General features: G+C 32.8%; 1 protein-coding gene and 1 long non-coding RNA gene across 5 annotated transcripts in view; one reads left to right on the top strand and one right to left on the bottom strand.

The window, feature by feature from the left end:
- Window positions 1-18,407, bottom strand: part of LOC109731330 (uncharacterized) — a 31,795-nt gene extending 13,388 nt beyond the window's left edge. Inside the window, exon 1 of the long non-coding RNA XR_002224987.2 lies at window positions 18,370-18,407. This is a non-coding gene — a long non-coding RNA (uncharacterized LOC109731330). The remainder of the gene's footprint in view (window positions 1-18,369) is intronic.
- PDE4D (phosphodiesterase 4D) overlaps window positions 1-18,416 on the top strand; it is a 1,055,987-nt gene that overhangs the window by 383,307 nt on the left and 654,264 nt on the right. The gene's annotated exons all lie outside the window — the stretch shown is intronic.

Raw genomic sequence — 18,416 nt, 5'->3', positions numbered from 1 at the left:
ACCAAAAGCTACTAGAAGTAAACCATTAGACTTAGATGACATTCTGTTAGAAAAATTTTCCCTAGCCAGCTTTTCTTCTCCTAGTCTCTTCTTTATTTTACTAACTGTGGAAGTTTTATTGTCTACTTGAAGAGTGAAATTTCAGGTTTTTGGAAAGGGAAGAACCTGGATATATAAAGATGAATCTTTGGGGGATGTATTTAGTAACATTCACATTACTTATTAAAAGCTCTTTCTGTCCTAAGACTTGACAGAGGGAAATCAAGTTCTGTGAAAGAAAATATGTAAAATTTAAAATTAATATTCAATAACTTTATAGCCAGAGGTAGTTGTTCTTTCTCAGCATATTATATTACTCTAAAACACCAAAATACTCATAGTACAGTTATAACCATACTAAGAGCTCTTGTTATTAGGCACCCATTAAAATATTTTCTTCTTTTAAAGAGAAACTGCAGGAATTTCTTTAAGGTGGGCTTATTGCCTGGACAAAAGGAAAGAAAAAGGAAAGGAAAGGAAAATTTTAACTGCTTAATGACATAAAGGAAAATGAGTCCTTGGAGAAATATCTTAAGTTTTGACCAGATGATAAAACTGAGGTCCAGAGTGGCACAGAAAAGTGCTCAAGGCTACACATTTAGGGAAAAGTGGCACCTAGACAGATATTGTTTGATCCAGTCCAGTAATCTTTCCATGCTGACCCAGATCCTTTAGGGATGAGGATGGAAGGAAACTGGTGAGAACTTGTCATTCGTTCAGTATCTCTGCTCAGCAGCCACATCTTTTATTTTTCTGTCCCTCTTGTTTTATTTTTCTCTTGTTTTGGCCCTAGATGTGGAGTACAAAGAAATTGTGCCATTTTCAACATTCCGTACCTGACTTTGGCTTACACTAGGTGTCTTGAATGCAATAAGCAGTCATGTAGAAATGAATTAACAGAGCAGTTTACTGGAAATCTAAGACCTTTGTTTTTGTTCCTCCTCTGCTACCAGCTAGCTGAATGACCTCAGGCAAATTACTTAAATCCTCACAGGCTCAGTTTCCTCACATACCAAACGAGGTGTTGGGTAGTTGATCTCTAATGTCCTTCCAGTGCAAAGTACTGTGTGCGTCAATTTTTACCTGAATAATTCCATAAAGTTGCTGAAGCAGCAACCTCATGTTCTTAGCCACATTGTATATTTCCCTCAAACTTAAAAGGAAATTCCAAATTTGATTCCATTGTTGTATTTGTCTATTTTTTTTTTGCAGGCATTTGACCAATTCTATAGCCTCCTGTGAAATCTTTCATTGAAAGAATTGAGTGATAGTAAAAGAAAAGAAAACTGCTTACTTCCAAACTCCACATAACTGTGCCACTATTTACAAGTCATAAATACTTCAAGAATTTAAAAGTTTATGAGCATTGCTCAATGTTGCAAAGTATGATGAAGACAATGCTATAAAATAATTCATTCTTTCCCCCACTCTTTTCCATTTTAGAATAAAAATACTAGGAAGAAAAAGAAATGGAAGACTGTTCCAGTAAATCTGTGGGAGTAGGCTATTGGGTCACTGTTGAAAATATTTTGACTATATGGGCACTTTATAAAATAAAGAATAAACAATAGAAGCTTCATTTGGGAGATGCAGACTGTTAATAATTTTCTCTACTTAACACAAAAAATAAGCCAACAGACATTAAGGTACTAAATGATTTATGGATGAATTCATATTCAGTTTCAGAAACCAGCAATAATATAGTATTTCCCTCTTTTAAAAACAACTCATATAGAATTTCGCTCTAGCAGTCCACTAATTCTTATTCTATAGAATGTGTAAAGAAGAAATGTAATAATGCATTTGTTCAGGGTTGGAATGATTAGGTTTCAAACCTTCAACCTCCAATGAGACTTTTTATGCTTGCTTGAATTATTAATAAAATTTTTAAATGGTAAAGTTCCATTATTTCATACTGTCCTATATTATTCATTAAACTTCTATAGCATGACTTTATATCCTACCTTTTACTCAACCATTCTCTGAATACTGGACTTTTCACTGTTTTAAATTATCCTAAGATAAACATACTTGAAGATCAATCCCGGATTGTTGCTTTAGCACAGATTCTCAGAAATACAATGCCTAGATTTAAAGAATATTTTAAATGATACAGTGAGATCTGCTCTTCAGACTCTGTTAACAGTGTGCTTGTGGTAGATCATGCTGCCCTATCACTGCATCATTCAGAGTATTGAGTTTTTACAGTTAATAAATATTTGCCACATCAGTAGATTAAAGAATAATATCTAATATGTTTCAAATGATTCATATGGGTGCCGCAAGTGTTTTCATATATGTATAGGAATGTTTTATTTCTTCTTTTGGGAATTGTATGTTAGTGTCTTATTTGTCTATTGGGACATTAACCTTTCCTTGCAAAAATATTTTTCTCAGTTTATTATTTGGCATCTAATTTTTTACATTGATTTTTGATGTAGAACTATAGTCAAAACAATTATTTTTTACCACTTTCATTCATGTAAAAGCTTTCCTCGACCTAAAATTAGACTAAAATTCACCCTTATTGTTAAAAAAACACTTAGGTTTTAATTCCTCTGAAAGAATTTAAGAGATGATATTTTACTGTATAATTTGTGTAAACTTATACCATTTTGATATAGATTGGAAATGATAAAAGATAAAGAAATGCGTAAGAAGTGTCCATAGGATTTGGAATGAACCCAAATGATCAAGTAATATATATTGTTTTGCAGATTATAGAATATTAGAGATAAATTTTAAATATACTCAAGAAAAAGTAAAGTATAATTTTATACTTTTATTTTAAATTACTAGATATTTTAGACACATAAAAACATATATGATATTATAGCCATCAATGAGCTCAAGCCATAAAACATTAAAGATAAAACTGGAGACCCTAATGAACCTCTTCCCAATACTATTATCTTCCCTTACTTTCCTGCCCCGAGATAACCACTATTAGGTGTTTATTTTTTCATAAGCATGTTCTTACCATGTAGGTGGGTGTTCAAAAGCCATGATTCCTTTATGCATTTCAGAAAACTAATAACTATGCCTTTTTCCCTCTGTGGTTACATTTTATATATTTTACTAATGCATTTAATTATAATGAGAGAATAATATTACACCACTTTTCTCTCTCCTATTCATGGAGAAGGGAATTTGTTTTTTGTTATTGTTCAAAATTGTCATTCTTATATTGTATTTTCCTGTACTCTGCAAATCTGACAACAAAATACAGTCTATAACAAATGTTTTCTACAAATATGTCAGCATATGTCCCATGTGTGGTTCATTGTATCTATATAAAGTTGATACATTTATTTAAATAATCTTGGTCCTACAACCTATGGATGTTTATGTATGTGGAAATTTGAGGCAAAATATGCCATAGAAATTGAAAATTCTATGAAATTGAAATTGAAAATTCAGAAATTGACTGAATTTTAAAGTATTTTAGCAGCAGTAGCAAGAACATAATGAATCTTTAATTTATAATATAAACTGGTAGAAATATATGGCTCTGCATATTTTCTAAATACAAATAAATGTGTTTTAAGAAATATAGTTCTAATTCTGCCTCTGCAAAACTGGGAATTCAAGAGATAAGTAATATTTTGATTCTATAGAGTATGTGTATATACATATATAACTACTATCTATATAGATTCATATATGCACATATACACACATTTATTTGTGTTCATTATGAAAGTGGCAAAACCCAGTTAGTGAGTTAAACTTTGGGTCAACAGCAACATAGTATATGTAAATAATTTTAAATATTCAGATATTTCAGATATTCAGATATTTGAAAATATATAAAGTTGGGCTCATTTTTAGTCATCATCTGGACATTTGAATTTTGTATAGTAAATATGCTTTACTATACGTTATTTGTTAAATTTAATGAAATAGGATAGTATTAATTTCTTAGATTTGCAAAGTGGTTTTTCACAATACTGTGGCCTATCACAGAACTAAGGAATTATCTATGTGACCTCTTCCATGATACAAATGTTGACAATGGTAGGAGGATAGGTAACTTGCCCAGGCCATAATTTTTTTTTTAATTTCAGAGCTGGTTCTAGGCTAAAATTTCAGGAGTCTTTATCCAAGATTCACTTATTGCCCTACTATAAACAAAGCCAGGGACTTAAATGCATACCTAAAGAAATTTTTTAAAATATCAAAAGCTATTTAAAAGAAAAGATAGTCATAAAATAATATTTTAACATTTTTAAAAACAGATTCTCCCAAATGCCCTCACCACCAAAAAGGCTACTTGAAAAGCCTATGCTTTGTGTTATGCCATCAATGTCATTGGCCTGGATTACAAAATAGTGCTATGATTAGTTAGACATTATTGCATAAATCCAGAGTTAGTAAAACAAAGAGAATTTCAAAGAGTATAACAATATTAAATAGTTTTCTTAGTGATTTTTCATTGTGTTAAAAAAATCTATAACCTAATACAATTATATTCATTTTTCATATTATGCTGCTATTGTATTACCTTTTTTATTAACAGTTAATTTTCTGATTACCAAAGTATTACTTTGTATTAAATATTTAAAGATTGCAAGAAAGCACAAAGAAGAAAGTTTTAAAACAATTATAATGCTACATTTGAAATATTTACTCCCCAAATTTTAGATATTTGGGATGTTTCCAGATATTTGCTGGTATTGTTAATGCTGCTGTGAACATCTTTTTTGCACTTATCTTTTAACTTGTGTTGAAATGATTGCTCCCTTCATGATTTCTGCTACATTTTGTCACATTGCTTTCAAAAGAATCTAAATCAAGTTACAAGGTCCCCAAAATATTGTGTTATGGTAGCCATATTGAATGTAATAATTTTCTCAAAATATTTGTCTCTTTAGATTCCATAAAATACTATCTTAATATTACTTTCAGTAAAAAAATGATTATTTTTCCATTTGTTTATTTGCCCTTTGTAATTCCATTTGCCTGAACACTGCTTATATCTTTTCAACAACTATCTGATGGTTTGTTTTCTTATATTGTAATATTTTTCATAATACATGTATATTATTTCTTTTGTTTTTACATACATTTGACTCCTTTATTTTAAACAACTATTTCCATTTCTTTTGATTTTTGTTTTTAAAATTTTTATTGTAAAGAAGTTTTGTTTCTATGACATATTTTGCTTTATAGTATGCTTGCTTTTTATATTTAGAAAAACTAAATCTATTCCAGCTGAAATACACTTTGGCAAACGATGCAAAGTATGTTATTTCAGTATCTTTTATAAATACACCATTCTCACTTTCTTGTTTTCTAAAGCGTGTTTAATTTATGACTTTAATATTTGGAAAGATTCTTTTGCCACTGACTTAAAAATAGGAGGCACAAGAATCTCCCTCAAGTGTCACATCTTATAATTTGTTTGATGGTATTTCAAGGTGGTTAGCTGCATAATTTAGAACCCCATCTCTCGGGTGCGGATTGCCTAAATAAAAACAAAATACTTCCTCTAATTATGTTCCTTGACATTAGTGATCATTCCTTTATTTTCATCTTAAATCTAATTTCCTAATCTGTTTGCGTGCAGAGATTCATTGAGTTAAGATTTATGTTTCATAATTACAATATCACTCTGTGATGTATAGATGGGATTCTGTACTCAACTATTCCATTGATGTCGAAGTGAATAACTTTTTTCACAGAACTTCTTCAGGATGCAGGGCCTGTTGAAAGGTGTCACTTTTAAACAAATATCCTATGGGTAATGGATAAATCTGAGGTTTTTCTGAGTAGAAGGAGCACATACTCAATACAAGATTTATGGTGCTTATGGGGTTTTATGAGTACACTGCTTATGAAAGTATGCAATTCCTATTAAGGATTTCATCCATAAGCACATCATGGGTTATGCTTTCCCTGGAAACCTGTAAAGCCAGTTTGAGATTCAATCATGGACATTACAATGGAGACCTCCAGAAGCCTTTGCATGTGATAGGACTAGCTCAGGTTAATCTGTGGGCCAATTGTAGAGAGTCTTCTTTATCATTTCCTCACATATTTCCAAACCTTTTTTTTTTTAGCTGTGACTTCTCTTTAAAAAAGAAAGAGAGAGAGAGAGAGAGAGAGAGAGAGAGAGAGAGAGAGAGAGAGAGAGAGAGGAAGAGAAAAAAAAAGAAATGAGTCCATGGCATAACCTATGGAATGGTAATAAACTAATATGTGAAGCTAATCTCAATATTTTTTACTTCTTTCTTGATAGTTCTTTCATATATATCTAGAAAGTACATGACCAAATAAATTGCTTTGTGATATATTTGATCATTTGTACATTTTCATGTTTCAGTGCTAGAGGGAGATCACAGCAGACAAAATCAAAATATTTTTTTCTCTATGAGCCTGTCTCAGCAATGCAGTACTTGTAGTACCTCTGCTTGAATGAACTTAATTCATTTGTCAACTTTTAGGGAAAATACTTTAAGCAGGTAGAATAGTTGTGTAAGTTACAGCTTATATGTAATTTTCTGTATATATTTAAAAAGTCCAGCATCAAGTATAGTATGGAATCTACTCCATTGAGTCTGTTGCTATGAAAAGGATATATTATATTTTATCCTACTGGTTCTTTTCTTAAAGTGTCAACCATGACTTGAGTATAGTTTAAGAAAAAGAGTACTTTAAATAAAACCAGTACTTGGGTTGGTGTTGGGAAAAATATCTATATCTATAGCTTCTGAGGATTATAGCCCTGCATTTGTATCTGTTTCTGGGAGAATACTTTTTCTATCAGGCAAGGAAATTGAAAAGAGATTTCAGATTATCTCTTTCACTAGGTAGAGGTTTATAATTCCCTGGACTCTGGTTCTGAAAGCTAATAAAAATTCTCTATTTAGATCAATGCAAATTTAATCCTTAACTCATTGGTTGAAAACCAATGGCTTACTCTTTCTGTTATAGTTAATAAGTGGTTGTCAACAATAGTCCCATTTAAAATAATTATTTAAACATTTTAAAAATAATAAAATTAGTGTTTTCTACTTTATTTTCTTAATACTCATCCAAAAAGTTTCAATGAAGAAGAAAGGAAGACAGAGGCAAGGAATGATGGTAATATGGATGATGTTTTCATTCACAAAGATAAAATTGTTGGTTAGGGGCAGGTTGACATTTCAGTGTTTTGGCTTTTGATAAAATAGTAGTTTTAATCACACACTTAGCAGATTACCTGGGTTAAAGTAGGATTTCAGCTCTTTTTCAGTGCAATGGGTAATATCCTAATCCATGTAATCATAAGCAGAAGAAGCAGAAATAAAGATAATCCTAATACTTTCCAGGCTTCCTTCTTTTTTCTTGAATCATAGTTCATATATTTCTTATTGGGCTGTGGGAGGCATTGAATCTGATTATACTACATCTCACCAATTTGTTCTCCTCTCTCCACCAGTCTTCTGAAAGGAATCTAAACTCCTCAATGAGTCCTTGAAAATCCTAGTTCTACCTGCCCAGGATCCTACCTGCCCAGGATTTTCTCTCACCCTTTCCATGTAGCCTAGCTCAAAAGGATTACTTTTCTGAACTTCCATTGCCCTTTGATATTGTCCTTTTTGTATGCTTGAAATGCTCTCCTGTTGATATCATCGGCTATCAAAATCCCTACCTCAATGCCTTGCCCAATTATTACCTCAAACTCTAGTTACTGATCATATATCCTGACCTTTCCATTCTGTAAAGAACTATTATGTTTGCTTAAGGAGATTAACGCATGAAAAATTTGCAAACAAGGGCAGTATTTCATTCATCTTGAAATGTCCATTGTTCAATTTCTAGCTCACTTTCATATTTAGAATGAGACCATTCTAAACCTTACTCATCATATTTTGAAGCTGAATAAATCTTTAAATGGATACCATCACTGGGCTTAAAGAATTGATTTACTTAACTCAAATTCATATAAAAAGCACTTAATAAATAATAAATGATTTCAATTCTCAATTATTCATGAATATATTATTCACATAATAGATGTTATGTGGCTTTAAAGGTCATATTTACATAATGAATGGTTCTGCTTATTTAGTTGACATAAATAAACTCTTGGTTTGTGTCCATCCCACAGGGATTAAAAGTGAAGCCTCTTTAAACAAATTTTATTATTTAATTACCTCCAATTCTCCCTTTACCATCTTTGTCAAAGGCAAGATTTTGCTTTTAGCTGCTTTGCCTAAATCTGAAAGCTGATAATGATCATTTCTAGCATTTAATAAGGGAGTACGGAAAAAGTTAATCAGAGGATTAGGATCCAAAAGGTCAGAAGTTTTCCATTCCTTCTTCAATCAGATCTTCATTGCGAAGTTTTGTTACTTTATGAATTAAGTTGTTTAATAAATCCAAAAAAATTCCCTGATGAAAACAAAGCACTTTCAGTAGGGAGAAAATTGTCTTTGTTTCCTTTTTTTTTTCTTTTTCTCTCTTTCTATATCTTAATCTCCTGACATTTGAAATGCACAGTGAGATTTGTACATAAATAAACTAATAAGAAATGGCTTTTACAAAGATATTAGCATAGATTAAGGTATGGTTTTTTCATAGGACAGGTTAGTTGCATTTATTTTTAATCCTTAGATAAAACCAAATAGAGGAAGAAGGAAGTGAATTTTATTGAAATTCACATTGTACAGTAATTTACAAGAGAATTATAGGGACTGCATAGATATAATTAAATAATACATAAATATTATTATTATTTTTAAATTAACAGGACAAATGCCAAATATGGAAGCATTAGCTTATCCATTAGGACCTTGAATGATGTTTGCACAGTGGTGATCTCTCTGGACAGATTTTGGAACTAGTCAGCAATTTTATTTAGTCTGTCAGCATTTATTGTGGCAATGATTGGGATTTACTTGATACATTCATGCTGGATAAAGCTTTTTGTGCCCATTAGCATGGCAACTGGTGTGCATGACATACAGGAACAGCATTCAATTATAGTGTATTTTACACCAAATAAATTAATAATTTAGGAAAGGAAGCAAGAACTGAATTAAACAACGTACAAATATTTCTGCTTTTTTGCCCTTTCTAGGTAGGTAATTTTTGTGTATTTACCTTAAAAAGTGTTTTTAAGCAAATAAATGACTGAAGGAAGCATTAGCTCCAGTAAAAGCTAAATTAATGTGTCCAAATGTAATGAACATTAGGAAGGAAGGCAGTTGCTTGAATTTATTTGCTTCGGAGGGGTCATGTTTTAAAAGTATGGCATGTGTGCTAGAGAGTCTTTACTATGAAATCATTAGAAGATTTTTTTGTCAGTTAGGAATGCATTCAGCTGTAAGTAATAGAAAGCCAGTAGAAATTTAACCATCTAAGGGTTTATTTGTCTTGTGCCAAAAAATGTCTGGAGGTAGTAGTCTAGGGCTAGTACAGTGATTCTATAATATCCTCAAAGACATAGTTTCCTTTAATTCTTTCTTCTCTGCCTGCCATTTTTATACTGGCATGTCCTGTGCGTGTCACCTCATGATCCAGGGTGACCACTGTTCCTCCAGAACTATCTCCTCATTCTAAGCAGGATGAGAAGTGAAATGGAAATGAAGGGAAGGGAATGTAAGGGAAGCGAGGGTTTCCTAGGGACCCTTAGCTTATATATCTTTAGCAAGAACAATTTCACATACTTGCCCCTAACATTGAGAGAGGCTGGGGAGCTTGTGTTTTTAACATATTATTGGATGAATAACATTAGGCTTGTATAATTGAGAATTAAAGAGAGAATGCATATTAGATATATAATCAGCAGTTTCAGCCACAGTCTTACATAGTTCAGTGGAAGCAGCCAAATTTGATGGGATTGGAAAAACAATTAGTTGATGAGATATAAAAAAGCAATATAACCTGCAGGTTAAAAAAAGTCAGATCATATTACCTGTACACAATTATGTTAGGAGTCTAATACCAAAAATGCCAGATTCAGATTAATAAAATTTATTCATATTATGTGCTATCAAGACGCGTGTTTCATAGAAAAATGGTTTGTCATAACTCACACAAAGTTTATATGGCACATGACTAAAAGAATTGAACTGCAACCTCTCTGATCTTTAATTTAAAGTGATCCTGCTTTATCAAGCACTGTAGAAATTAAATGCTGAATGCAGCAGAAAATGCGAAATGGACAAATTCTGTGGCTATTTATAGCTGATCCAAAAATGAAAGGGGAAAATGAAGGAACTCTGATTAATCACAGTCCCCAATCCCCTTTTAGTCTGAAATAGCATGTTAAATGAATCTGAATATTAGAGCTAATTTAAATGATAAATATTTCAACTCTTTATTATCTCATGGGTATATAAGTAGAGTCTGAATATAAAAGCTTGTAATTAAAGTAATTGCATTTTAAAGCTTAAAAATCAATGTACCTATCTCAACCACTAATATTAAAATAAATAACTTTATTTTAATTTTTAAAATTCCTCTAGGCTGGAGGCAGAAATAGGATTTGGACATAATCATAGTATTACTTGACTTTAACTTGGTTTTTCCAAGTTAGTGTCTACTTCAGTGTCTACCAAGCTTGTCACATGTTAGAGCTTTGTGCCTGCTCCTTCCTCTGTTTCTCTTCTTAGTGATACAGGATTTGGCTTCTCTCCTCCTCACATTAGCTCACTCATGCCTGAGCTTTTCTGGCTCAGGATAAATTACATTAGTAGGTATGCAATATCATTTGGGTTGGGAAGTATTATACTAGAGCAAGTTTCACCCTAAGTGTTGACTCTTAGAATCTGCTCATTCCATAGTGTGTGGAGTGCCTCAACATGTCACTATTGTCCTGAATGCCAGGAGTGTTAAAGATGAAGGCTTCCTAGTTCTTGTCATCTAAGGGCTCACAGTAGACTTCCATTCTGGAGCGTTAGCTGCAATTGCACACAAAAGACTGCATTTTGAAGGTGTCTGACCTTTGATTTGGTCTCAAAAGGCATAATAAATTGGTCTCATGGCAATGACCTCATCCTCAGAAAACTTGAGTGGTATTTTAAATTAACTTGTAAAGGACATAAAATCCAATGTTTTATATGTCTCATCTGAAGAAATAAACTTTCTTGTCATTAACTTTGCTTCTGTTTATGCTTACAAAGTAGTTGTTTCTCTTTTCCTCCATTGATAATCCATCCATTATTGCCTACTGTATGAAAGGTTCATAGCTACTGACCATTACCAAAAGACAATTCATTTTTACTCATGGAAGGCCATTAATAGTCTGGGAATCCAGAAAAGTCTGGCAAAAGATCTCTTTGTTATTCCATTTTGCAGTTTATCATCTATACAGCATCGCCTTTTTAGTAATATTTTCTACCCCTAGCCCACCCTCAACCTCATCCTTCTTACAAATGCAATCAATCTAAGACATAATTTCTTCTGCTAAAACTGATAGTTTATATTGCTGTAATATTAATGCATTCTTTTGCTATACTATCCCCCACCTCTCCATCAGGGATTAGAATGTGGAAGTATAATGAGTGTAAAGGGGACAGAGAATCCCACTCTACCACATATAAAAACAATAATTTAAAATTTACAAATTTCAGTTTGGAGCTCCAAAATGCATTACTAGTATATATGATTTAGGGTAAGCTAATACTTGCAACAAAAATATATAATGACTCAAACACAAGAGAAGATCAATTCTTGCCCTCCTCAATTCAACTATTCAGGGACTCAGATTAGTGGAAGCTTTGCCATCTTTCCTATGTGTGGCTTCCAGGGTTGACTTTAGAGACATCTCTAGTTCAGATAGCTGAAAGGGAAAAACAGCACAGAGGAGTCTGAACAGAATTCTATCACACGACCATACCTAGCTGCAAGAGAGTCTGGGAAATGAAATCTAGCCATGTGCTCAAGAAGAAAAGGATTTTGTTGAGCAATCACCAGTATAATTACTTTTAGGGTAACAGAGTAGAAAAAAATCAGATTAGAAGTGATATAAATGTAGCCAGATTTTCCTACAAGTCCATGTTTTCATCAATCATATAGATTGCTTAAGCAATATATCAAGCATATCAAGTATAGCAAATCCCCCAGAATTTCAAGCACTTACTAAATAGACATGGCGAACAGTGTTGTTTATAAAACTGCTCTACTCAAAGTTAAAGTCTTAGTCCAAAACCACACTCTAATAGAATGAGATAGATCATTCTAATGTAACATTAGGAGATTCATACAATTATTTTTCCAAGATTAGTGTTGGTATTTTTTTCCTGAAAAAAGAATGTTCCAGGAAGTAATGCCCTCTATGGAACATGCTGTAGGTCTGAAAAATGCTTTATATATTTAGGTACAGTGCTTTGTAAATCTAAAATCTATTCTAAATCTTATTGTGATCTTATTTTCTTTCCCAAATTTCTAAGCTGCTTTCATCCTTTAGAAAAAGCATCACTTTGCTATTGTATTGGAACTGATGGATTTTTACCTCCTGGCAACATATTTATTTACTTTAGGTATTCATTTTTGTTTGTAACTTGTATTGTAGCATAGAATAGATACACAAAAGTATACAGATCATAATTATGTGGCTAGAGAAATGTCATGGTCATGTAACCAGATCCCAGATTAAGAAACAGAACAAGGCCAGGCGCGGTGGCTCACGCCTGTAATCCTAGCTCTCTGGGAGGCCGAGGCGGGCGGATTGCTCAAGGTCAGGAGTTCAAAACCAGCCTGAGCAAGAGCGAGACCCCGTCTCTACTATAAATAGAAAGAAATTAATTGGCCAACTGATACATATATAAAAAAAATTAGCCGGGCATGGTGGCGCATGCCTGTAGTCCCAGCTACTCGGGTGGCTGAGGCAGAAGGATCGCTCGAGCCCAGGAGTTTGAGGTTGCTGTGAGCTAGGCTGACGCCATGGCACTCACTCTAGCCTGGACAACAAAGCGAGACTCTGTCTCAAAAAAAAAAAAAAAAAAAAAAAAGTAAATAAATACGTAAAAAAAAAAAAAAAAAGAAACAGAACATTATAAGCCTCCCACAGACTCCCCTCCTCTTCTCGTCCAGTTACTGTTTCTTTCTACAAGGTATCCCTCACTTCTAACAGAAGATTTTGGCCTCATTTTGTACTTTATATAGATGGAATCATGCAACATGTACTTTTGAAAAAATGACTTCCTCCTTTTGTTCAACATTAGTTTGTGCAATCATCCATATTTCATTATGGGGATAAACTACAATGTATTGATTCATTCTACTATTAATGGGTATTTGAACAATTTACAGGGTTGGAACCATTAAAAGTATTGCTGCTATAAATTGTCCAGCATAATTTTGGGTTTTAAAAATATGTAAACATTTCAGTTGAGTATATAACTAGGAGTGGAATTGCTGGTTTATACGACATGGATAAATTTAGCTTTAATAGACACTGCCAGTTTTCCATAGGGTTGGCATCAATATACTTGGGGATTAACTTTTAATTAAAAAAAATAGAGGCCAAAAATTTGCATAAAAATGGATCTCAACTCCATTTCCCCTATTTAGACTTGTAACCTCTTTTTTCAATAAGAACTTTGTCTCAAGGACATTGTAGTCTTTCTCCAAATAGAATATGGTGAGAACAACTAATTAATGATCCTTATATGCTTTCTGTATAGATTTGAAATGAAAAATAATACTTTTGTGCCAGTGATTTTACTGTATTCATTTTGAGCTATATTGTAATAACCTCCCAAATGGTTTGGCTTGTGCTATTCTTTTCTTCTTCAATTCTGTCAGCATTATAATAATGATCTGGAAATGCATTGATTATTAGTGGATGCAATTTCTCCTTCCCAGATCTCTCATTATGTTTTTCTATTTTCTCCAGATTTTCTATAGCTTTGCAAGATGCTTTAATTGAATAGTTATTAAATTATTTATTGAGTAGTGGCTCCTTTATCCTGAAGAATTGCTTCTTTTGTGTTTTTCCTGTTATAATTTTAACTGTGTAGTAGGAGATATCTACTACAAATTTTTAAAGGTCCAAATACTCCTCATTTCACTTTGATTATGTAGCTAAAATTAAATATAGCTAGAATTATATAGGAAAACAAAAGATTCAGATGTATATACATTCCTCTGAACAATGAGATAAATATTGATGAGCTAATATTGGGTTTTCTAGATGTACCTTCATATGCATTTTCCTGGTCTGAAGACAATTAAAATATATTATACTAAGAGGAAAAAGAATACTTCAGTCATTACAATGGTGATTCTACTGTTAATAGTAAAGGTATATGGTATAGACCACATATATTCCTGGACTTTGCATTTTTAAATACTGATTTTTAAGCCGTGTTGACTTATATTAGGTTGTCTATCTCTAGTTTGCCAAATAAGGTCATTTTTAAGAAAATCCTATACTCTACTCTTATTTCATAAAATCATGGATATTTTAAATTCTAAAAGGTGGTAAAGATCCTGTCAGAGTAAAGGATAGTTCTTCAAATCTGATAACTAGCTTAATGACAAATATATGAAACTATTTATATTTCCCTGTTTTCTACATAGACTAATGAAAACTTTCTCAAGGAGAATCTTTGGTGTTTAGGACCCACTAGAGAAGTTGGTGTATACTAAAGCTTCAGGCACTTCCAGATTTAATTTTTAGAAGGTCAAATGTAGTCAACAATGAATAGCATGAATTGGAAAGGCCTAGTGATAAAATCTACCCAGTCTAGGCAGGCCAAGGTGTTTCCTGGATTAATCTGTGCAGAATGATCCTTCTCTCTTGCTCATTCCATTAGTATTAACAATTTCTTCATGACTGTAAGATTGTAAAATATTCAAACATCATAAGTTGTATGGGGATAGGATAAAATTTTCAGAGGAAATTCTCTAAATACCTTCTCATTAATATCATCTGGGAATCATGAATATTATAAACATGAATTTCTTTTCTAAAAACATGAAGTGTTTTTGGTTTTCACATTTTATATAAAAATAATATATATACTTGTAACTAATGAGATTCACCAATAAAATGAAAAAGAAGTAGCCATTTATTTTAAATCTTGCTGTACTATAATTGGAGTAGGAAAACAAATTAAATACAAATCATTAGTTGCATTTTGCTAACTATAGAGGACAGGTAGAGGACAAACATTCAAACATAATTTTGAGTACTATTTTGTACTGCATTAGTCACAGGCAATCTATTTTCCTCCTAAATATTAATAATTTAACTTCATGAATAATTGTTTATGTCGGACAGGCACGGGCCAAGCCATTCAGAGAGTACAGCTACACAGTGACACCAAGAGTCAGGTGTCTGTCAGTGTCTATCTGAGCTATCACATGAAGAAAGACCAGCCGGTTTTGTTTGCCCCACCAAATTCAGTTGAAAGCTTCTTATTACTGAGCACTTGAATACCTTGAAAGGAAAGTAACAGAAAGAGAAACATAAGGGTAGAAAGCTTACTCGTTTGGGCTTCCCAGGAGAAACACCCTGAAGAGATTTGAGTTAATTTTTAAATCATGCCAAAAAACCTTTCAGGTTACATTGGTGGGAAATAGAAGGTTAAGAATATATAAGTTGTATTATGCTTTTTATATTCTATTATGTTTTTATATTCTATTATGTTCATATTAACTTGAATTTTAGAGTCAGGATAGATCTAGGCTCAAGTTTTATTTGTTTGTTTGTTTATGTTCTAACCACAGATTCAAAACAAGTTCTTAGACCAGGAATCTTTACTCCTGAGGAAAGAGTAATTCTAATTTTCTCATTATAGTCTTTGTTTTTTTCCTTCAGGAATGTAATCAAACATCAGTTGGAAACTTCCTTTTAATATAACTGAATAAGCCAGCCCACACATTTTATTTTCCCTGAGGCATATTGCTGGGAAAGTCTATTTCCGATTTTAAGAAATCAACATATGCTGAACCAACTGCCTATTTTCATTTAAATTGACAGGAGCTAAGGCTCAAGAATTATGTTTTATTTTTCACTTCTAACATTGTTGGTAGAAAGCTTAAGGTAGAAACTGTATTCTGCCATAGATGCCTCCTAAATAAGTCTCCCTAAGTAGAAATGTCAGGAGACAACTGTGGCATTAATCTAGGTGAAGTCAGTACAGATAGTTTTAGGGAAGAACAGTTCTACAGTATAAGGACAGCTTTTAATATTATGTTATTATATTCTTGAGCATTTGTCACACTTTATTACTCACCTTATGTTTTGACTTTCTCCGGCTACTGGGCTGTGGGTTCAATAAAGACAATAATGTGTCTTGTTCATCTCTGTTTACCAGTGCTTACCTGGCACTTAGCAGCACACCACAATAAGTCTGTTGAATTAATTGATTGATGAGTTGAACTATATGGCTATATCATTGATTTTCAATATTCAAAATGTATTTAAATAGGTGTATGCAAGTATGTATATATGCCTATGAATAAGGAGAACTATACCTTCATACTGTTGAAAAGTTATTTTGTTTATCATACAAATTTTATTCTGTTAGCTTAAGTTGTATCAGTATTGAATTTATAACTAAAATGATGCTACATTGCTGCATGGGTATTTTAGTCAGCTCCAGCTGAGATAACAAAATACTATAAACTGGATGGCTTAAACAGCAAAAAATTAATTTTATCATAGTTTTGGAGGCTGGAAGTCTGAGATGAGCATGCCAATATGTTCAGTTCCTGGTTAGGGCTCTCTTTTTGGCTTGTGTATGGTCATCTGCTCACATGGTAAAGAGAGCAAGCTCTCTGGTGTCTCCTCTAAGAACACTAATCCCATCATTGGGCCTCACCCTCAGGACCTCATCTAAGCCTAATTACCTACCAAAGACCCTACCTCCAAATACCATTACACTGGAGTTAGGGCTTCAACATATGAATTGGGGATGGGGCATAATTTAGTTCATAGCCATGAGTATCTTGTATGCTTATGACAGTATAATTTGAAGCTATGATTCATACAGAATTTGGGCAAACCTATTTTACATAATGAGTATGTTCACATGATCTAATGCCTGAAACTTATTTTAAAAAATCATAGTGTTGGTAAAATATTACTTTTCCAAAAGGCATTTAATATCTGATAGCATTTAGCTTACAAAATATTTATTTCGAAGACACTGACTTTAGAGAGAATGTGATTGTTGAGGGGCAGGTGTGGGTAAGAAGAAAGCTAACTTTTTTGAGTGTCAGGCACAGTGCTGTGCGCATTATCATTTAATCTTCATAGGAATCCTCAGGGTGGTCTTATCAACCATTTTATGGGGAAATTGAGATTCAGAGATGTTTACAAACTTGGCCAGAATCACATAGTGGGAAAGAGATTGATTCACATCAAAGTCTTCCTGGTTTCAAGTCATTTTTAAGGAACCTGATCTGTTATTGAAGTGAAAAAACAACTACCCTTGATGTTTATGGAGACTTAATTTCAATAAAGCCCTTGAGATTTCAAATTGTTTCCTAAATCCTAAAGAACCCAATGAAAAGCAACATAGTCTGATTCTTAATGATTTAAAGTAAACACTTAAGATTTAAATGGTAACTTCTTTTTCAAATAACATTTTGAATTAGATTTACTGTTAACATTTGCTGACAACCAGGGCTATAAATCAATTTTACATGTAATGTATTCCAATGATCATAATTGTCATATTTGCAGGCTGACTAGAAGAGCTTTACCCTTTTCTCTCAAGTAATAGATTTCCTTTTTTGGGCAATGAATGAACTCCTCCAGAAAGTCTTCTTACCATTTTGCTTACTCTTTTTTTCTTAACATTTTAAGAGTTTTCCAGTTCTTTATTTTTGTATTTTTTTTTATGTCAGCATATTATGGAGGTACAAATGTTTAGGTTACATATATTGACTTCACCCCACCTGAGTCAGAGCTTCAAGCATGTCCATCCCCCAGACAGTGTGCACTGCACCCATTCGGTATGTGTACACCTATCCTCCCTCCCCTCCATCTGCCTGACACCTGATAAATGTTACTACTATATGTGCGCTTAAGTGTTGATCAATTAATAGCAATTAGATGGTGAGTATATGTGATGCTTGTTTTTCCATTCTTGTGATATTTCACTTAGTAGAATGGGCTCCAGCTCTATCTAGAATAATACAAGAGGTGCTAGATCACCATTGTTTATTGTGGCTGAGTAGAACTCCATGGTATACATATACCACATTTTATTAATCCACTCATGTATTGATGGGCCCTTGGGTTGTTTCCACATCTTTGCAATCATGAACTGTGCTGCTGTAAGCATTCTAGTGCAGATGTCTTTTTTATAGAATGTCATTTTTTCCTTTGGGTAAATGTCCAGTAAGGGGATTGCTGGATCAAATGGTAGTTCTACTTACAGCTCTTTGAGGTATCTCCATATTACTTTCCACAGAGGTTGTACTAG

Source organism: Microcebus murinus, chromosome 11, assembly GCF_040939455.1.
Source record: "Microcebus murinus isolate Inina chromosome 11, M.murinus_Inina_mat1.0, whole genome shotgun sequence".
Taxonomy (NCBI): Eukaryota; Metazoa; Chordata; class Mammalia; order Primates; family Cheirogaleidae; genus Microcebus; species Microcebus murinus.
This window is presented reverse-complemented; position numbering and strand designations above follow the sequence as displayed.